Below are 22,495 nucleotides of genomic sequence, written 5' to 3'. Positions count from 1 at the left end.
CCGTTTTTTTCAGGAAAAATCCAAGATGACTGCAGAAATTTGCATAAGTAATGAGCTAAATGTTAATCCCCAAGACAATGGGGGAAAGTGTCTACAGGACATGTCAGATGTCTTCATGGCAGCCCCTCCCATCACAGGCCCAGAAACCTAGGAGGAAAAAGTGGTTTAGGGGGTTGGGTCCAGGGTTACCATGCTGTTTGCAGTCTAGGGACTTGGTGCCCTGTGTCCCAACCGCTTCAACTGTGGCTGAAAAGGGCCAGCATAGAGCTCAGGCCTTGGCTTCAGTTGGTGCAATCCCCAAGCCTTGGCAGCTTCCACATGGTGTTGAGGCTGCAAGTGCACAGAAATCAAGAATTGAGGTTTGGGAACCTTTGTCTAGATTTCAGAAGATGTGTGGAAATGCCTGGATACCCAGGCAGAAATTTGCTGTAGGGGTGGGGCCCTCATGGTGAACCTATGCTAGGGGAGTGTGAAAGGGGAAATCTGGGGCTGAAACCCCCACATAGAGTCCCTACTGGGACACCACCTAGTGGAGCTGTGAGAAGAGGGCCACCATCCTCCAGACCCCAGAATGGTAGATCCACCAACAGCTTGCACTGTGACCCTGGAAAAGCTGCAGACACTCACTGCCAGCCCATGAAAGCAGCTGGGAGTGGAACTACACGCTGAAAAGTCACAGAGGCAGAGCTGCCCAAGGCTGTAGGAGCCCACCTCTTGCATCGGCATGACCTGGATGTGAGACATGGAGTCAACTGAGATCATTTTGGAGCTTTAAGACTTGATTGCCCTGCTGGATTTCAGACTTGCATGGGGCCTGTAACCCCTATGTTTTGGCCAATTTTCTCCCATTTGGAATGGCCGTATTTACCCAATTCTGTACCCCCATTGTATCTAGGAAGTAACTAACTGCTTTTGATTTTACAGGCAGGCAGAAGGGACTTGCCTTGTCTCAGATGAGACTTTGGACTGTGGACTTCTGAATTAATGTTGAAATGAATTAAGACTTTGGGGGACTGCTGGGAAAGCATAATTGGTTTTGAAATGTGAGAACATGAGATTCGGGAGGGGTCAGTTGCAGAATAATATAGTTTGGCTGTGTCCCCACCCAAATCTCATCTTGAATTTCCACTTGTTGTGGGAAGGACATAATGGGAGGTAATTGAATCATGGGGTAGGTCTTTCTCTTGCTGCTCTAATGATATCAAATAAGTTTCACAAGGTCTGATGGTTTTGAAAAGCAGGAGTCTTCCTGTGCAGACTCTCTCTTTGCCTGCTGCCATTCATGTTAGACGTGACTTTCTCCTCCTTGCCTTCCACCAGGATTGTGAGGCTTCCCCAGCCACATAGAACTGTAAGTCCAATTAAACTTCTTTCTTTAGTAAATTTCCCAGTCTCAGGTTTGTCGTTATTGGCAGTTTGAAAATGGACTAATAAAAAAGGAAGAAGCTACAAGTAGTTTTCTGTCCCAATCTCATATATCACCGTATTGTCATATTCATCACATTCTATTGGTTAGAAGCAATTCACTAAGGCCCTGCAAGTTTCAAGGAAAAGAGAGTTTAAATTCTTCTCCCAGTGGAATGAGTGTTAAAATATGTGTGGTCATTTTTAATCTGCCATAGATCATTTTACTGATAAAACTTCTAAGTTAGAATGCATAGTTGAGTGAATATTTTTTAAATTGATAATAGTGAAGTCATACACCTTCATTTAGTATTAGTGTTATAGACAGAAATCTTTCTAGGTTAAATGTAAGGAATTATGAAATAAGACTTGCATTATATTATATGAATTACAATTAAATCCATGAAACATATTAATGTTTAGATTATATATTTAGGTTAGATTATATATTTGTCTCCTCTGTTGGTCTATCCTCTCTGTCAGTAAGGTTTATAAATCAGAAACAGAAGACTCATCAAATAAAAATTTATAATATATTCTAACACAGTAAAATGTGTAGAATTTTGTTCCGCAATAAACACTTTCAAATTCTAACCCCCTAGATACTGTAAATGTGACCATATTTAGAAATAGGATACTGGCAAGTGCAATGAAGTTAAGATGAGGCCTTACTGGCTTATAATGGATGCTATTCCAATGATTGATGTCCTTATAAGAAGAAAATTTGGGCACAGACATAGAGAAGAGGGCACAGGAAGGCAAGCAGAAACTGTACTGATGACGACGCTACAAGCCAAAGATAGTAGCAATCACTTGAAGCAGGAAAGAGGCATGAAACGGATTCTCCTCTGGAACCTCAGAAAGAGCATGACCCAACTGACACTTTATTCTTAGATTTTTGTCCTCCAGAACTGTGAGAATAAAATTGTTTTGATGCCCAGTTTGGTACTTTGTTAGAGTAGCCTTAGGAAGCTAATAGAAAATATTACCTCATATTAAATATAAAACTTGGAATAGTATAGACTGAGATGTTTTTATTAAAATGATTCTTTTAAGTATATTGATAATTAATCTTTATTCCTGATAATTTAACATAAGGTAAATCTGAATTGATGCCTTCTTAGATCCTTCAAATGCCTAAGTCCTACAATGATTGGTGAAAGGAGTCAACATTTATTGAAACTCGACCCTACGACAGAGTCTGCTTGGTATTTTGTGCTTATTATGTTTTAACCTTCACAGTAATCATATGATGTACACATCATTTTCCATGATGATGTAGAAACTGTCCAAGCATCATACCTTTTTTGCCTCAATTGTAAGTTTATCTGGGTTAAGTTCCATTCATCATGTTTCTATAGTCATTAGTGTTTATATTATCTAGTACATAGTAAGTATTTAATACATGTTTAATGATAAAAATTTGAATACTTGAATATTACGAATTGGAAAAGCATTTGCTTTCTAATTAGAAGATGAATCAGGACAAAAATCTCCCCATATTGGCTTCTTTTTGTATTAGTTTTTTTGTAGGGGTTTATGACCCAAATAACTTTTTTTATTTATTAATAAACTGTATTTTTTAGAGCAGTTTTAGGTTCCCAGCAAAACTGGGTGGAAAGTAGAGAGTTTTCATTTACTCCCTGTTCTCCTCACCACACAACCTCCCCAACTATCAACATCCCGTATCACAGTTGTGCCATGGATAACTTCGTAACTATTTGAGAAACTGTGGCACAGCTGGATTTTGAATTGGGGTTCATTGGGCCCCTATATCCATGTTCATTCCACTACAGTATATCCTATTAGTATAAACATTAAGAGAAGCAGTAGGGAGAGGCAAAAGATTCTCTCATACAGGATCCAGTGATGGTGGACCTCTCAGATCTCACCTCCTGTTTCAAAAGGCAGTTACCTCTTTATAACTGGCTTTACCTCTTCCCACGTAAAAGTTAATCACTCATTCTGAGACAACGTTGAATTTTGTGTATATTTCTATTGATACACGTGCCATATTATAGTAAAATCATTTGTTTATTATTCAATGATCTCCTTGAAGGGAGGAACCATGTCTTATTTTTCTTTTTATCCCCAGTGCGTAGCACGATGTCTGGCACATTGAACGTATTCAAGGTATTTATTAATTTAAGTTTAATAAATATTCTCTGTGTGTCAGACTTTGAATAAAATATTTAACAAATTTTAGCTTTGGTCCTCAAAACAATCACATATAAATGCTACTCAGTCTTATTTTAGAAGTGTGAAAACAGAAATGAAGAGAAGTTAATTGATTTGTATAATGTACCATGTATAATTGAGCTGGTAAATCCAATAGTCGCTATAAATGCTGTATCTAGAGTCCCAGATTTATTAATGTGTATAAAATGTTAAAAATGGTATCGGAAATATAAACAAATTAAAATAAATGTTTAAGTGATCAATAAATTTAACAGCCTTCTTACATATTTAGTCTTAATAAAAATTTCATTATATTTAAACATAATTCGTAGCTAGATTTCTCACTTCCTACCACGATTACAAAGAAATTGTAGCCCATTTAAACTGAGTTATTATCAGTGGGATCAAAAACAATTAAAAGTTTCAAAATTACAGCAAACATAGTTAATAGGGCATGCACTCAGTTTTATATACATTTAATAGAATATAAATGTGGAATGTGCTGAATTGAAATGATCAGTGTCTAAGAAGCATTATTAAAATATGAGATGAAACAAACGATAGAACTGGCTATGACAATCTCACTATTCTACACTGCATTCTGCCATGACTATTATTTGGCAATTAATCAGTATTTTAATAATTAAATCAAAACTACTTGAAATTTATTAGCAAATATATATTTTTTTCTTGTGTAAGTATTTACTGAGAACATAAAAATTTTCTCACAGCTGTCCAGTTTATAATTAAGCATTCTTGGCCTTTGGAGTATAAATATATAAAGCTCAATTATACCTCAAATACTTGTAATGAGAGGATTTTTTACATTAATTTTTATTTCCTGTGTTTTTAACATCTAGCACTCTATTTAAGCTTCTACCCAATTGTTAAATGGTCTGATTAAACAGTCTTTCCATAAATTGAGTCTGTTTGCTAAATAAATATAGCTTTCAATTACTTTTAACCTTTATTTGAATTGTCTAGTGATACAAATTGCATTGTAATATTAATATTCATTTTTATAACTTTATTGAGATATGTTTCATATGGTATAAAATTCACCTGTTTAAAGTGTAAAGCTCAGTAGTATTTAATGTGTTCAGAGTTTTGCAACTATCACCACAATTGAAGTTTTCTTAGTATAATGGTCTCCAGCTCTATCCATGTTGCTGCAAAGGACATAATATCATTGGTTTTATGGATGTATAGTATTCCATGGTGTACATGTACCACACTTTCTTTCTTTTTTTTTTTTTCCTTTTAACTTTGTAACTTTAATTAGAAACTAGATTTAATGGTTTTCAAAATGCTCTGTGTATTGTGCAGTGTTACAGAGATCCAGACAGTGACAAATCCATCCAATGTCTACATGTAACATAGGAAGGCAGATATCTATTGAGTTTATTTATTTATTTATTTTTTAACTTTAAGTTCTGGGATACAAGTGCAGAACCTGTAGGTTTCTTACATAGGTATACGTGTGCCATGGTGGTTTGCTGCACCTATCAACCTGTCAACTAGGTTTTTAACCCTGCATGCATTAGCTATTTGTTCTAATGCTCTCCCTCCCCTACTCCCCAACCCCGAGTGGCCCCAGTGTGGTTGTTCCCCTCCCTGTGTACACGTGTTCTCACTATTCAACTCCCACTTATGAATGAGAACATTCATTGTCTGGTTTTCTGTTTCTGTGTTAGTTTGCTGAGAATGATGGCTTCCAGTTTCATTCATGTCCCTGCAAAGGATATGATCTCATTCCTTTTTATGGCTGCATAGTATTCAATGGTGTACATATACCATATTTTCTTTGTCCAGTCTATCATTGGTGGGTATTTGGGTTAGTCCCATGTGTTTGTTATTGTAAATAGTGCTGCCAGAAACATTTGTGTGCATGTATCTATATAATAGAATTGTTTTTAATCCTTTGGGTATATACCTAGTAATGGGATTGCTGGGTCAAATGGTATTTCTGGTTCCAGATCCTTGAGGAATCTGTCTTCCACAATGGTTGAACTAATTTACATTCCTACCAACAGTTTAAAAGCGTTTCTATTTCTCCACAGCCTTGCCACCATCTGTTGTTTCTTGACATTTTTAATAATCGCCATTCTGACTGGCATGAGATGGTATCTCGTTGTTTTGATTTTCATTTCTCTAACAATCAGTGATGAGCTTTTTTAAAATATGTTTGTTGGCCACATAAATGTTGTCTTCTGAGATGTCTGTTCACATTCTTTGCCTACATTTTGATGGGGTTGTTTGTATTTTTCTTGTAAATTTGTTTAGGTTCCTTGTAAATTCTGAATATTAAACCCTTGTCAGATTGGCAGATTGTTAAAAATTTTCTTCCATTCTGTAGGTTGCCTGTGCTCTCTGATCATAGTTTCTTTTGCTGTGCAGAAGCTTTTTAGTTTAATTAGATCCCATTTATCAATTTTGGCTTTTGTTGCATTTGCTTTTGGCATTTTTGCCATGAAGTCTTTGCCCATGCCTATGTCCTGAATGGGATTGCCTAGGTTTTCTTCTAGGAATTTTATGGTTTAGGGTTTTACATTTAAGTCTTTAATCCATCTTGAGTTAATTTTTGTATAAGACTTAAGGAAGGGGTCCAGTTTCTGCATATGGTTAGCCAGTTTTCCCAGCATCATTTATTAAATAGGGAATGTTTCCCCATTGCTTGTTTTTGTCAGGTTTGTCAAAGATCAGATGATTGTAGACTTGTGGTCTTCTTTCTGAGATTTCTGTTCTGTTCCATTGGTCTATATATCTGTTTTGGTACCAGTACCATGCTGTTTTGAATACTGTATTTTTGTAGTATAGTTTGAAGTCAGGGAGCATGATGCCTCCAGCTTTGTTCTTTTTTGTTAAGATTTTCTTGACTATAGGGGCTCTTTTTTGGTTCCTTTATGAATTTTAAAGTAGTTTTTTTTTTTTCTAATTCTGTGAAAATATCAATGGTAATTTGATGGGAGTAGCATTGAATCTCTAAATTACTTTGGACAGTATGTCCATTTTCACGATATTCTTCCTATCCATGAGGACGGAATGTCTTTCCGTTTGTGTCATCTCATTTCCTTGAGCAGTGGTTTGTAGTTCTCCTTAAAGAAGTCCTTCACGTCCCTTGTTAGCTTTATTCCTAGGCATTTTCATCTCTTTGTAGCAGTTGTGAATGGAAGTTCATGCATGATTTGGCTCTATACTTGTCTATTGTTGGTGTATAGGAATGCTTGTGATTTTTGCACATTGATTTTGTATCCTGAGACTTGCTTAAGTTTCTTGTCAGCTTAAGGAGTTTTTTTGACTGAGATGATGACGTTTTTTAAATACTGGATCATGTCATCTGCAAACAGAAACAATTTAACTTCCTCTTTTCCTACTTGAATACCCGTTGTTTCTTTCTCTTGCCTGATTGCCCTGGCCTGAACTTCTAGTACTGTGTTGAATAGGAGTGTGAAAGAGGGCATCCTTATCTTGTGCCAGTTTTCAAAGGGAATATTTCCAGCTTTTGCCCACTCAATATGATAATAGCTGTGTGTTTGTCATAATTAGCTCCTATTATTTTGAGATATATTCCATCAATACTTAGTTTATTGATATTTTTTAGCATGAGGCAATGTTGAATTTTATCAAAGGCCTTTTCTGCATCTATTGAGATAATCATGTGGCTTTTGTTATTGGTTCTGTTTATGTGATAGATTACATTTATTGATTTGTGTATGGTGAACCAGGCTTGCATCCCAGGGTTGAAGTTGACTTGATTGTGGTGAATAAACTTTTTGATATGCTGCTGGATTTGGTTTGTCGTATTTTATTGAGAATTTTTGCATTGCTGTTCAGGAATATTGGCCTGAAGTTTTCTTTTTCTGGTGTGTCTCTTCCCGGTTTTGATTGGGCTTTTTTTTTTTTTTTTTTGGTTGGTAGGCTGGCTATTAATTACTGCCTCAATATCAGAGCTTGTTATTAGTCTACTCAGGGATTTGGTATCTTTCTGGTTTAGTCTTGGGAGGGTGTATATGTCCAGGAATTTATCCATTTCTTCTAGATTTTCTAGTTTGTATAGAGGTGTGTTTAGTATTCTCTGATGGTAGTTTGTATTTCTGTGGGGTCAGTGGTGATAACTCCTTTATCATTTTTCATTGTATATACTTGATTCTTCTTTCTTTTCTTCTTTATTAGTCTAGCTAGCTGTCCATCTATATTATTTTTTCTAAAACCAGCTTTGGATTTGTTGATTTTTTTCAAAGGATTTTTCTTGTCTCTATCTCCTGCAGTTTGGCTCTGATTTTAGTTACTTCTTATCTTCTGCTATCTTCTTGATTTGTTTGCCCTTGCCTCTCTAGCTCTTTTAATTGTGATGTTAGTGTGTCGTTTTGAGATCTTTTTAGTTTTCTGATGTGGACATTTAGTGCTATAAATTTTCCTCTTAACACAGCTTTAGCTGCACCCCAGAGATTCTGGTATGTTGTCTCTTTGTTTTCATTGGTTTCAAATAACTTCTTGATTTCTGCCCTAATTTCATTATTTACCCAGGAGTCATTGAGGAGCAGGCTCTTCAATTTCCATGTAGTTGTGTGGTTTTGAGTGAGTTTCTTAGTCCCGAGTTCTATTTGATTGCACTGTGGTCTGAGAAACTGTTTGTTATTATTTCAATTCTTTTGCATTTGCTGAGGAGTATTTTACTTCCAAATATGTGGTTGATTTTAGAGTAAGTGCCATGTGGCACTGAGAAGAATGTATATTCTTTTGTTTTGCATAGAGAGTTTTTTAGATGTCTATTAGGTCTGCTTGGTCCAGAGCTGAGTTCAAATCCTGAATATCCTTGTTAATTTTATGTATCATTGATCTGTCTAATATTGACAGTGGGATGTTGAAGTCTCTCACTATTATTATGTGGGAGTCTTAGTCCCTTTGTATGTCTATGAGAACTTGTTTTATGAATCTGGGTCCTCCTGTATTGGGTGCATATATGTTTAGGATAGTTAGCTCTTCTTGTTGCATTGATCTCTTTACCATTATGTAATGCCCTACTTTTTCCTTTTTGATCTTTGTTTGTTTAAAGTCTGTTTTGTCGAGGACTAGGATTGCAGCCCCTGCTTTTTTCTGATTTTGCTTGGTAAATTTTCCTCCATCCCTTTATTTTGAGCCTATGTGTGTCTTTGCATGTGAGATGGGTCTCCTGACTATAAGTACACCAATGGGCCTTGGCCCTTTATCCAGTTTGCCAGTCTGCGTCTTTTAATTGGGGCATTTAGCTCATTTACACTTAAGGTAATATTGTTATGTGTGAATTCGATCATGTCATCATGATGCTAGCTGGTTATTTTGCACACTAGTTGATGCTGTTTCATCATCATGTCATTGGTTTTTATATTTTCATGTGTTTTGCCATGGCTGGTACTGGTCTTTCCTTTCCATATTTAGTGCTTCCTTTAGGAGCTCTTGAAAGCCAGGCTGGATGGTGATGAATTCCCTTGGCATTTACATTTCTGAAAAGGATTTTTATTTCTTCTTCCCTTATGAAGCTTAGTTTGGCCAGATATGAAATTCGGGGTTGAAAATTCTTTTCTTTAATAATGTTGAATATTGGTTCCCACTCTCTTCTTGCTGGTAGCATGGTTGAGAGATTCACTGTTAGTCTGATGGGCTTCCCTTTGTATAGGGCCTGGCCTTTCTCTCTGGCTGCCCATAACATTTTTCCTTCTTTTTAACCTTGGAGATTTTGATGGTTGTGTCTTGGGGTTGATGTTCTCATGGAGTATCTTAGTGGTGTTCTCTGTATTTCCCAAATTTGAATGTTGTCCTGTCTTGCTGGGTTGGGGAAATTTTTCTGGATAATATCCTGATGTGTGTTTTCCAACTTGATTCCATTCTCACCATCTCTTTCAGGTACTCCAGTCAGTCGTAGGTTCAGTGTTCTTACATAGTACCATATTTCTTGGAGTTTTTTTCATTCTTTTTGTTTTTTTTCTCTAACCTTGTCTGCCTGCCTTATTTCAGCAAGATAGTCATCCATCTCTGATACTCATTCTTCTGCTTGATTGATTGGCTGTTGATACTTGTGTATGCTTCATGAAGTTCTCTTGCTGTGTTTTTTCAGCTCCATCCGATCATTTATGTTTCTCTTTATACTGGGTATTCTAGTTTGCAGCTCCTGTAACCTTTTATCAAGGTGGTTAGCTTCTTTGCATTGGGTTAGAACATGCTCCTTTACCTCAGTGTAGTTTGTAACTACCCACCTTCTGAAGCCTACTTCTGTCAATTCGTCCATCTCATCTTCTATCCAGTCTGCACCCTTACTGGAGAGGTGTTGTGATCATCTGGAGAACTGGCACTCTGACCTTTCGGGTTTTCAGTGTTTTTTCATTGATTATTTCTCCTCTTCATGAGTTTGTCTAGTTTCAATCTTTGAGGCTGCTGACCCTTGGATGAGGTTTTTATGAGGACTTTTGTTGTTGATACTGTTGTTGCTTTCTGTTTTTTTCGTTCAGTAGTCAGCCCCCTGTTCTGTAGGGCTGCTGTGGTTTGCTGGGGGGTTCACTTCAGGCCCTATTCATCTGTTTTACTCCCACACCTGGAGATGTCACTCAAGGAGGCTGGAGAACAGCAAAGATGGGTGCCTGCTCCTTTCCTTGGGATCTCTGACCTCAAGGGGCCCTGACCTGATACCAGTAGGAATGCTCCTGGATAAGGTGTCTGATAACCCCTATTGGTAGTTTTCACCCAGTTGGGTGTCACATGAAGCAGTACTCATGTAACCAAGTACTTTGGCTGCCCCTTGGTTGAGGGGGTGTGCTGTGCTGGAGGGAAATCCACTTGTCTGGGCTGCCTGGATTGCTCAGAGCTAGCAGGAGGAAAGACTAAGTCTGCTAGTCTGTGGAGATTATGGCCACCACTCCCCCTAGGGACTCAGGCCCAGGGAGATCAGAGTTCTGTCCCTGAGCCCCTGACTGGAACTGGAGTTCCTGCAGGAAGCCCTGAAGCTGCAGTGTTGGCTACCACCCCTCTCCCAAGAGATCAGCAACCTTAGAAGGCAGCCGCAGCAATGGTGGTGGCCACTGCTCCCCCAGGAACTCAGCAGACTTAGGCAGATTCTAGCTTCGTGGCTATTGAGAATCTGTGGCTCTGTGGTTGACAGCCAAGGCTGTGGAGACATGGGCTCATGAGTGGAATTTTCCAATCCATGGGTTATCCAGTTTTGTAGGAAAAGCACAGTTTCCCAAGCTGGGTTGCATGCTCACTCACTGTCTCCCTTGGCTGGGGTTAGGGGCTCCTCTGCCCTGTGTGGTTCTCAGGTGGGTCACCACACCCCACTGCTCTTCCTCTCCCTCAGTGAGTCATGCCAGCTGCCTAATCACTCCTAATGACAGACCTGAATACCTCAGTTGTTGGTACAGGCTTCGCACCCTATTTTGCATCTTTTTGATGGGAGCCTCCAATCGCCACTGCTTCTGGTTGGTCGTCTTGGCCTCCCCCATCCCCTTATCAATGTTTTACAGTTTTCAGTGTACAAGTCTTTCACCTCTTTGGGTAAATTTATTTTTGGCATTTTATTTTTTTGTATGCTGTCATAATGGATTATTATATTTTTAAAATTTTTGGCTAGGTCATGGTTTGTGTATAGAAGTCCCACCGATTTTTGTATGCTAATTTTGTATTTTTCAACTTTGCTAAATTTATGTATTAGTTTGAATAGATTTTTGATGTAGTCTTTGGGATTTCTACATAAAGAATCATGCCATCTGCAAGTAGAAATAACTCTTTCTTCCTTTCCAGTTTGAATAATTTTTCTTTTTGCCTGATTGCTCTTGATAGTAATTCAAGTAGTATGTTGAATAAAGTGGTGAAAATGGGGCATTCTTACCTTGAACAGTTCTTAAAAGAGAAGCTTTCGGTTTATTTCTCCCCAGTTCTTAGAGGAAAAACTTTCCATTTCTACCCATTTGTTATGATGTTTGCTGTGCATATTTCATAAATAGCCTTTATTATGTTGATGACAATTAGCTTCTATAACTAAATTGTTGAGTTTTTAATCAAGAAAAGATGTTGAACTTTGGTGAATACTTTTTTTTTTGGACCAATTTAGATAATCATGTGGTTTTTGTCATCCACTGTTAATGTTATCTATCACATTGATTTATTTGTATGTATTAAACTAGCCTTGCATGCCAGGGATAAATGACTTGATTATGATGTATAATCTTTTTGATATATTGTTAAATTCAATTGGCTATTTAGTTGATAATTTTTGTGTTAATATTCGTATATTTTGACCTGTAGTTTGCTTGTGATATTTGTCTGGCTTAGATAATACTGGCCTAAGTACTCCCTCCAACTCTATTTTTTTGTGTGTGTGGAATTTTGAGAAGTACAGGCATACATTTGAGATACTGTAGGTTTAGTTCTACACTGCAAGATAGCAAATATAACAATAAAGTGAGTCATCCTAACTTTTTAGTTTCCCACTGAACATAGAAGATACGTTTCCACTATGCTGTAGTCTGTTGTATGTGCAATGCCACTATGTCTAAAAAAATTGTTCAAACCTTAATTAGAAAATATTTTATTGCTAAAAAATGTTATCAATCATCTAAACTTTTAGTAAGTTTTTTTTTTTTTTTTTTTTTTTTGCTATTGGAGGGTCTTGCCTCACTTTTGATGATTGCTGATCAGGGTGGTGGTTACTGAAGGTTGGGTGGCTGTGGCAATTGTAAAATAAAATAAGAAGACAACAATGAAGTTTACTGTATTGGTCAACTCTTCCTCTAACAAAAGATTTCTCTGTAGCATGCAATACTGTTTGATGGTATTTTCCCCACAGTAGAACTTTTTTCAAAACTGGAGTCAGTCTTTTCAATGCTTGTCACTGCTTTATCAACTAAGTTTATGCATTGTTCTAAATCCTTTGCTGTCATCTCTACAATATTCACAATGTCTCCAAGAGTAGATTACATCCAAGAAACCATTTTCTTCATTTCTCCTTAAAAAGCAACTCCTCATTTTTCAACTTTTATGATGAGATTGCAGCAATTTAGTGACATCTTCAGGATTCGCTTCTAATTGTCTTGCTGTTTCCACTACATTTGCAGTAATTTCCTTTATTTAAGTATTGAACTCTTCAAGGTTATCTCTGAAGGTTAGTAGCAACTTCTTCCCAACTCTTGTTAATGTTAATAATTGACCTTCTTCCCATGAATCACAAATGCTCTGAATGGCATCTAGAATAGTGAATCCTTTACAAAAGACTTTGAATTTACTTAGCCCAGATCCATCAGGAGAATCACTTTCTGTGGTAGTTGTAATCTTATAAATGTATTGAAGTGATGAAATTTGAAAGTCAAAGTTATTCTTTGATCCATGGGCTGCTGAATGAATGTTGTGTTAGCAGGCATTAAAACATTAATCTCCTTGTACATCTCCATCAGAGCTCTTGGGTAACCAGGAGCATGGTCAATGAGCAATATTTTGAAAAGAGTATTTTTCTTAGTAGGTTTCAATAGTGAGTTTAAAATATTCAATAAACCATGCTGAAAATAAATGTGCTATAATCTACTCTTTGTTCCATTTATAGACCACAGGCAGAGCAGATTTAATATAATTCTTTGTTCCATTTATAGACCACAGACAGTAGATTTAACATAATTCTTAAGGGCTGTAAGATTTGGAATGGTTATTGAACATTAGCTTAAACTTAGTCATCAGCTGAATTAGTTCTTAAAAAGATTGTCAGCCTGTCTTTTGAAGCTTTGAACACAGGTGATAGGGTTTAGCTGTATCCCCAATCCAAAATCTCATGTTGACTTTTAATCCTCATAATTCCCATGTGTCAAGGGAGAGACCAGGTGGAGGTAATTGAATCACGGAGGCAGTTTTCTCTATGCTGTTTTCATGATAGTGAGTACTCATGAGATCTGATGGTTTTATAAGTGTTTAGTAGTTCCTCCTGCATTCATTTCCCCTCCTGCCTCCTTGTGAAGAAGGTACATGCTTCTCTTTCATCATCCACTATGCTTGTAAGTTTCCTGAATCCTCCCCAGCCATGTGAAACTGTGAATCAATTAAACCTCGTTTCTTTTTACCTAGTCTTGGGAATGTCCTTATAACCATGTGAGAACAGACTAATACACCAGGCTTTGACTTCTCTCTAACTTTGAAAGTCCTAGGTGACACCTCTTCCAATAGAAGGTTGTTTTTTCTACAACAAATATTTGTTGCTCCATGTAACTACCTTCATCACTTATCTTTGCTAGATCTTATGGAAACCTGCTGTAGGTTCTATATCAGCACTTGCTTCTTTACTTTGCATTTTTATGTTATATAGATGGATTCTTTCTTTAAACATCATAAACTGGTATCTGCTATCTTTAAACTTTTTTTTTTTTTCTTATTTTTTTTTTTCTTATTTCACTCTTGTTGCCCAGGCTGGAGTGCAGTGGCACAATCTTGGCTGACTATAACCTCCGCCTCCTCGGTTCAAGTGATTCTCCTGCCTCAGCCTCCCAAGTAGCTAGGACTACAGGTGCCTGCCACCATGCCTGGCTAATTATTTAAATATATTTTAGTAAAAATGGGGTTTTGCTATGTTGGCCGGGCTGGTCTTGAACTGCTGATCTCAATGATCTGCCCACCTTGGCCTCCTAAAGTGCTGGGATTACAGGCGTGAGCCACCCTGCCCAGCCAGCTTTAAACTTTCCTTCTGCAGCTTTCTCACCTCTTGTAGCCTCATAGAATTGAAGAGAGTTAGGGCCTTACTCTAGATGAGGTATTGATTTAAGGGAATATTGTGGCCAATTTGATCTCTTATTGACTACTAAAACTTCCTCTATATCAACAATAAGGCTGTTTGTCCATCATATAATTCATCTGTTCACTGGAGTGACACTTAGTTTCCTTTAAGAACTTTTCCATTCTGTTCTCAACTTGTCTTAGCTGTTTGGCACAAGAGGCCTGGTTTTTGATCTGTCTTGGCTTTTGACATGCCTTCTTCACTAAGCTTAATCATTTCTAACTTATGATTTACAGTGAGAGACATGTGACTCTTTCTTTTACTTGAACACTTACAGGCAATTTAGCTTATCTTAGAGGATTATTTAGCGTATCTTAGAGGATTATTTAGCTTAATATTTTTGTAACTCAGGGAATAGGGAGGCCCAAGAAGATGGGGAGATGGGAAGATGGTTGGTTAATGGAACAGTTAGAACACACACGTTTAGGAAGTTCTTCATCTTATATGGGAATGGTTCTTGGCATCCCAAAGCAATTAAATAATGTCAAAGATCACTAATCGCAGATCTCTATGATATATTTAATAATAAAGTTTAAGATAGTGAGATGATTATCACAATGTGACAGAGACATAAAGTGAGCATATGCTATTGGGAAAAATAGTGACAGCAGACTATTTGAAGCAGGGTTGCACGAACCTTCAATTTGTTAAAAACAACACATTTTCTGTGAAGCACAATAAAGCAAAGTGCAATAAAATGAGATAAGCCTGTCTTGATATTAATTTTTCTTTGACAGTTTGATAGAATTCAGCTATGAAGGTATCTAGTGCTGGGCTTTTATTTTTTGGGAGATTTTAAATTACTGGTTCAATCTCTGTGTTTGTTATTATCTGTTAAGGCTTTTCATTTCTTCCTGATTCAACTTGGGTAGTCGTATTTTTCTAGAAATTTATCTGCATTCTCTAGATTATTATATTTGCTGGCATGTAATTGTTCCTATAATCTTTTCAAAACATTTATGAGATATGTACTGTAATGTCTACTGTTTTATTTCTGATTTTATAGATTTGGGTTTTTTCTTCACCTAGCCAGGGATTTGTCAATTTTAGTTATTTTTTTCAAGAATCCAACTCTAGTTTTATAATTTTTTTCTCTTTTTTAAATCCTCTATTTGTTTTATTTCCACTCTGTTTATTCCTTCTGCAAACTTTGGGTTTATCCTTTTTCTAGCTCCTTGAAGTACAAGGTTAGCCTATCTATTTGAGATCTTTCTTTCTTTATTGTAGGAATTGATTGTGACAAACCTAGAACTCTTTTCTGTATCCCATAGGTTTTGGTATTTTTTTTTCCCATTATTTGTCTTGAGATATTTTTAAAATTTCTCTTTTGATTTTATTTGACCCATTGATTATTCAGGAGCATGTTTAATTTTCATATTTGAGAATTTTCCAAATTTTTTCCTGTTACTGATTTCTACTTTCATACTACTGTGGTCAAAAACAACACTTGATAAGATTTTGACTTTTTTTTTTTTTTTTTTTTAAAAGACATAGTATCACTCTGTCACCTAAGCTGGAGTGCAGTGGCATGATCTCAGCTCACTGCAACCTCTGCCTCCTGGGTTCAAGTGATTCTCCTGCCTCAGACTCCCGAGTCGCTGGGATTACAGGCACCCTCCATCACCCTGGCTAATATTTGTACTTTCAGTAGAGATGGGGTTTCACCATATTGGGCAGGCTGGTCTCAGACTCCTGACCACAAGTGATCTGCCTGCCTCAGCCTCCCCGAATGCTGGAATTACAGGGGTGAGCCACTGCACCTGGCTGATTTTGATCTTTTTAAATTTGTTAAGACTAGTTTTGTAGCCTAATATATGGTCTATCTTGGAAAATGTTCAATGTGCACTAGAGAAGAATGTGTTTCCTGTTGCTGTTGGATGAAAATTTCTGTACATATTCGTTAGATCTATTTCCTCTAAAGTGCAGTTCAATTATAGTATTTTCTTACTCCTTTTTGTCTAGTTGATCTGTTCATTGTTGAAAGTAACATATTGAAGTTCCCTTCTGTTATTGTATTGCTATCTATTTCTCTCTTCGTGTCCATTAACACTGGCTTTATATATTTAGGTGCTCTAATGTTGGATTCAGACATATTTACAATTGCCATGTTCTCTTGTCGAACTGAATTCTTTATCATTAAATAATGAGTTGCTTTGTCTGTTGATCTGAAGTTTATTTTTTCTGATATAAATTAGCATAGCCATCCTGGATCTCTTTTGGTTATAATTTGCATGAAATGTCATTTTCTATCCCTTCAGTTTCATTCTGTGTATGTCCTTAAAGCTATAGTGGATCTATTGTGGTTAGCATATAGTTGAATTTTGTTTATTTTTCTATTAATTCTTCCAGTTTATGAATTTTGACTGGAGAATTTAATCAGTTTACATTTAAATTAATTATTGATACATAAGGATTATTCCTGCCATTTTGTTGTTTTCTTGTTTTGTAGATTTCTTGTTTCTTATTTCTTCTCTTTTTGCTTTGGTGATTTTCTGTAATGCTAAGCTTGTATTTCTTTTTATCATTGTGTATTTGCTATAGTTTTTCTCTTTGTGATTATCATGAGGCTTACACAAACTGTGCTTAATCAGAGTTAAAAGAGGCTATTTTACACTGATAACTTCAGTCACATACAAAAACTCCAGACTTTAACCCTACCTTCTACAATTATATTTTTGATGTCACAATGTACATCTTTTTAGGTTGTTTCTTATTAACTTATTGTAGCTATACTTATTTCTGACATTTTTGACTTTAACTTTCATACTGGAGATATAAAGGAGTTACAGACCACCATTACAGTATTGAAGGATTCTGAATTTTACTATATATTCACCAGTGAATTCCATACTTCCATATGTTTTTATGATAGTTATTACAGTCATTTTATTTCCAGTTGAAACATTTGGATATGCATTTCTTATAAGGCAAATCTAGTGCTGATGAATTATTTTTTTAATTTATTGATTCAGTCCTTCAACACAGAAAAGTTTTACAATTTTAGTCATGTCAAATTATCTTTATTTTGCTGATGATGTTGCTTATGCTTTTATTGTATCATATATAAGGATCTAATCCAAGGTTACAAAGTTTACATCTGTTTCTTTGAAGGCTTTTATAATTTTAGCTTCTGCATTTATATATATTATTCATTTTTAATTTGGCATATAAAGCAAGGTACATTTTAAAATACATTCTTTTGTCATCTAGTTGTCCCAGCACCAACTATTGAAAAGACTATTATTTCCCCCATTGTAATGTCTTGGTATCCTTGTTGAATATCAGTTGACCATACATTGAGTGTTATTCTGAAATCTCAAATCTTTTGAATTAATCTCTGTGCCTATCCTTATGCCAGAACCAACCTGTCATGATTTCTAGTTTTATAGTAAGTTTGGAAACCAGGAAGAATAAAAGAGTAAGACTTCCAAGTTTGCTTTTTTTCTTCTTGAGACTATTTTGGCAATTCAATTTTCCTTGCATTTCTAATTGAATTCCAGAATCAGTTTGACTAATACAGCCCAAAAGAAAAAAAGCCAGATGCGATTTTTATGAGAATTGTGCTTAATCTATAGAACAATTCAGATAAATTGCCATTTTAACAATGTTAATTCATTATCTTTCCATTTGTTTAGATATTTAGTTTCATAATGTTTAATAATTTTTAGCATACAATCCTTGGTTAAATTTGTTCCTAGACATTTCATTCGTTATGATACTGTAAAAAATGGGATATCTGTTTATTTAAATTTTAAATTGTTCATTATAATTGCTTATAGAAATTTAATTGATTTCTGTATATTGATCTTCTGACTTGCTTCATTGCTGAATTTGTCACTTCTCAGTGTTTCTAGTGGACTCCTTAGGATTTTCTATATACAAGATTATGTCGTCTGCAAATAGGGATACAAGCTGAGTATCTCTTAACTAAAATACATGGCACAAGAGTGGTTTGGATGTCTGATTTAGTTTTTGAAATGTTGGAATAGTTGCAAAACACATACCAATGGAACAGTCCACATTGCTAATCTGAACATCTGAAATTCACAAGGATCCAGTGAGCATTTCTTTTGAGCATCATATCAGTGCTCAGAATGTTTCAAATTTTGGAGCTTTTCAGATTTCAAATTTTTGGATTAGGGATGTTCTGTCGTTTCATTGTTATCTTTACGAGTTTAAATGTTTTTATTTATTCTTCTTGACTAATTTTTCTGACTAGCTCCTCAAGTACAATGTTTAATAGGAGTCCTAAGAGTAGTTGTCTGTGTCTTTTTCCTGATTTTAGGCAGAAAACATTGCGTTCATTCATATGTGTGGTGTTTGCTCTGGGTTTTTTTTGTAGAGTCTTTTTACCCGCTTAAGGCTATTCTATTCTTATTCTTAGTTTGAGGTATTCTTTTTTTTTTTTAATTATGCAGGGTATTGGGTTTTGTCAAAGGCTTTTTCTGCATCTATTAAGATGAACATGTGATTTTTGTTGAGTATATTACATTTTATTGTGTGTTAATTTATTCTTTACTATTTTTAAGACAGTAAATAACCTTGCAGTCTTGAAATAAATCCACATACTAATTGGTCATGGTAAATTATCCTTTGAAAATGTAGGATTCAGTTTGCTAGCACTTTTTTTTGATAGGTATTTAGTTTGTATTCTTAGAGGATCTTGCTCTATAGTGTTCTTTCCTTGTGATGCATTTGTCTATCAGTATCATAAAATGAGTTCAGATGTCTTCACTTTTTCTTTGAAAGAATTTGTAGAGAATTGTTTACAATTCTTCTAAGATGTTGCTATAATTCACTTGTGAAGCCATCTGGACCTGGGCTTTATTTGTTGGATGTTTTAATATTACCAATTCAATCTATTCAGTCTCTTTTCTTGTAGTTAGTTTATTAATATTATGTACTTTTTTGAGTCCATTTTTGTAGTTTGGGTCTTTCTATGAATTTGTCCATTTCATCTAAGTTGTCTTATTGTTGTAAGAAGTTCCTTAATTTCATTCTTGACTTATTAATTTGAAACCTCTCTGTCTTTCCTTTATTTTTTTGTTGTCTATTTTTATATATTTTCAAAAAATCAACTTTTGATTTTATTGGATTATTCTCTATTTTTTCTCATCTCTATATCATATCATTGGTTTCACTTTTAACTTTTTCTTTTTTCTGCTTGATTTGGAGTTAGTTTGTACCTCCTTTTCTATTTTTTAATATTAAAGATTAGTTTAGCCACTTGAGACTTAAAAAAAATATGTATTTACATCTCTACCTTTCCCTTTGAGAGCTGTTTAGATGCCCATAAAGTGTGACATGTTGTGTTTTCATGTTTATCTGAAAGTAATTTCACTTGTAATTTGAGTCATTGATTATTTAGATGTTGCCAGATTTTCTTCTGTTATTGATTTCTATCTTAATTGCATTGTAATTAAAGAACACTATTTTTATGGGTTTAATTCTTTAAAATTTACTGAAGCTTTTTTTGTGGCCCAACATATGATCTGTCCTGGAGAATTTACACTGTGAGTTTGAGAAGAATACATATTCTGCTGGGTGGAGCATTCTATAGATGTCTGTTAAGGCTACTTGGTTTACAGTGTTGTTCAAGGCTTTTCTTTCTTTTTTGATCAACTTTCTAATTCTATACAGCATTGAAAGTGAAGTTTTTGAAGTCTTGAAGTCTTCAACTATTTTTGTTGAATTGTCTACTTCTCAAATCAGTTATGTTGGTTTTGCTTTATACATTTTGAGACTTAGTAAGTGCATGTATGTTTATGATAGTGTATCTTCCTGGTGGATTGAATGTCTGATTATTATAAAAGGTTCTTCTTTGCATCTAATAACAATTTTTTCCTTAACAGCTGTTTTGTCTGATATTAATATAGCCACTGCCAGTTGCTATTTGATTTCTGTATATCTAATATATTTTTCTCCCCTTTATTCTTCAATTCCCTTTATTGTTGTCAAATAGATATTTTCTTGTGTGTATCTTAAATTTTCTTGTTTCTTTTATAACTTTGTGGTCATTTTTTCTGGTTATTCTCCTTGGGGAATATAATTATCTCCTTGGGGAACATCTTGAAACTATCTAGTTTGAATTAATACTAACGTATTTTCAATACTATAGAAATTCTTGCTCTGATTATGTCTTCCTTATGAATTTCATCATTAGATTATAAATCAGTGAAAACAAATTTATAATTATTTGTGAATTTATATAGCTATCCATTAAAATAAATAGAAGAAAAAAGGTACAATTAGAAAAAATTTATACTGTCATAATCACAGTGTAATTGCTTTTACTGGTACATTTTATTTTTTTGTATGAATTTGAATTACCATCAAATGCCCCTTAACCCTGAAGACCTCCCTTAAGTATTTCCTAAAGGGTACGTTTGCTAGCAATGAATTCTGTCACTTTCTGTTTATCTGAAAATGTCTTAATCTGTCCATTTTTTTAATGTAAATTTAGCTAGATATAGAATTCTTGGTTGATAGTCTTTTTCTTGCAAAACAATGAAGATACCATCCCACTGTCCTTTTGGTTCAATTATTTCTAATAAAGTCTGTTATTAATCTTACTGAGTGTTCCTTATATATGTCATTATTCTCCTGCCACTTTCAAGATTTTGTTAGTATTTTTCTTTCCAATTTGCCTAAGATGTGTCTGGGTTATAGGTTTCTGAGTATATTCTACTTGAGCTTCTTGAACAAGTAGCCTAGTATTTTTCATTAACTGTATCAAGTCTTTGACTATCATTTCTACAAATATTTTTCCTGCTTTTTTCTTTTTGTCTCTTTCTTCTGAAACTCTCATTAAGTGTACATTGGTAGGCTTGATGGTATCCTATGGGTCTGTGAGGCTCTGCAGTCACTTTCTTTATTTTCTTTGATTCTGTTTTTCTAGAATAATCTCTATTGATCTCTCTGGAAGTTTACATATTCTTTTTCTGCCAGCTTGAATCAGTTGTTTGTTCCATCTAGTAAATTTACATTTCAGTCATTGTGTTTTTAGCTATAGAATTTCTATTTGCTCTTTTAAAATAACTTCATCACTATTGATATTTATATTTTCTATTTTTGTGTGTGTGTGTGTGTGTTTAGTAATCATTTTATTTAGAAGTGCACAGTTTAGCTACAAATGCCCAGTCTTTACAGAGCTCTAAAATTCTAGTTAGCCACTGGAGCATCTAGAATTTTCCTCATTTATATACAGTCATGTAGCCCCTTGTGTTATTTACCTGGTTTTTCAAGTTACCACCTCCTCAAATCCTGTAAAAATACTGCCTGGTTATTGTATGAAACAGTAAATTTTTTTTACAAACTTACTTTTCAAATAGTGCCTTTTCCTAATACTTAATTTTTAACCGTTAATATTTACTAGTATTTTTTAAAGTAAACCACACAATTTGTATTCTAAACTCTCAATGATTTCATTTTAATCAGTCAAGTCTCTCAAATCTGAGATTAATTTTATGCAGATGCAGTTACAATGGCTATTTCTATCAGGTGAATTCCTCTAGGCCAAAGCAACAATCGCATCTATATTCATTATTGTCCTAAATTAGATATATTAAAGATACATAAACCATGAAGACGCATGGTTATGTTTCTGTGTAATACTTCTTAACTGACTGAAATGGATTGTGTTTATACATCTGATTAGAGAATTGAAAATATTTTTAAAAGCACCTGATACCAAGAGATGATAAACTGTATTTTTATAGATCATGATTTATTCATATTTCATGTTTAGATACGTATAAATAGGTCAAACTTAAAAATAGCACCTATCAATGTCTTTGATAGCAGTAAAATAAAATTCACTTTTCCTTTTAATTCTTGCACAACTTAATGTATATTCAAAATAATTAGACAGCAAACTGAAGTTCTTCTCTATTCATTTAGTTTTATGTTTTTGTTTTCAGTATTGTATTTGCTGGATTTATTTCATATCACATTCTCTATTTGTACTAGTTGCCTTTATTTTTTTTTTAAATTTATTTATTATTATTATACTTTAAGTTGTAGGGTACATGTGCATAACATGCAGGTTTGTTACATATGTATACTTGTGCCATGTTGGTGTGCTGCACCCATCAACTCGTCATTTACATCAGGTATAACTCCCAATGCAATCCC

This window comes from Mandrillus leucophaeus, unplaced genomic scaffold (genome assembly GCF_000951045.1).
Source record: "Mandrillus leucophaeus isolate KB7577 unplaced genomic scaffold, Mleu.le_1.0 Scaffold334, whole genome shotgun sequence".
Lineage (NCBI taxonomy): Eukaryota > Metazoa > Chordata > Mammalia > Primates > Cercopithecidae > Mandrillus > Mandrillus leucophaeus.
Note: the sequence above shows the minus strand (reverse complement) of the source record.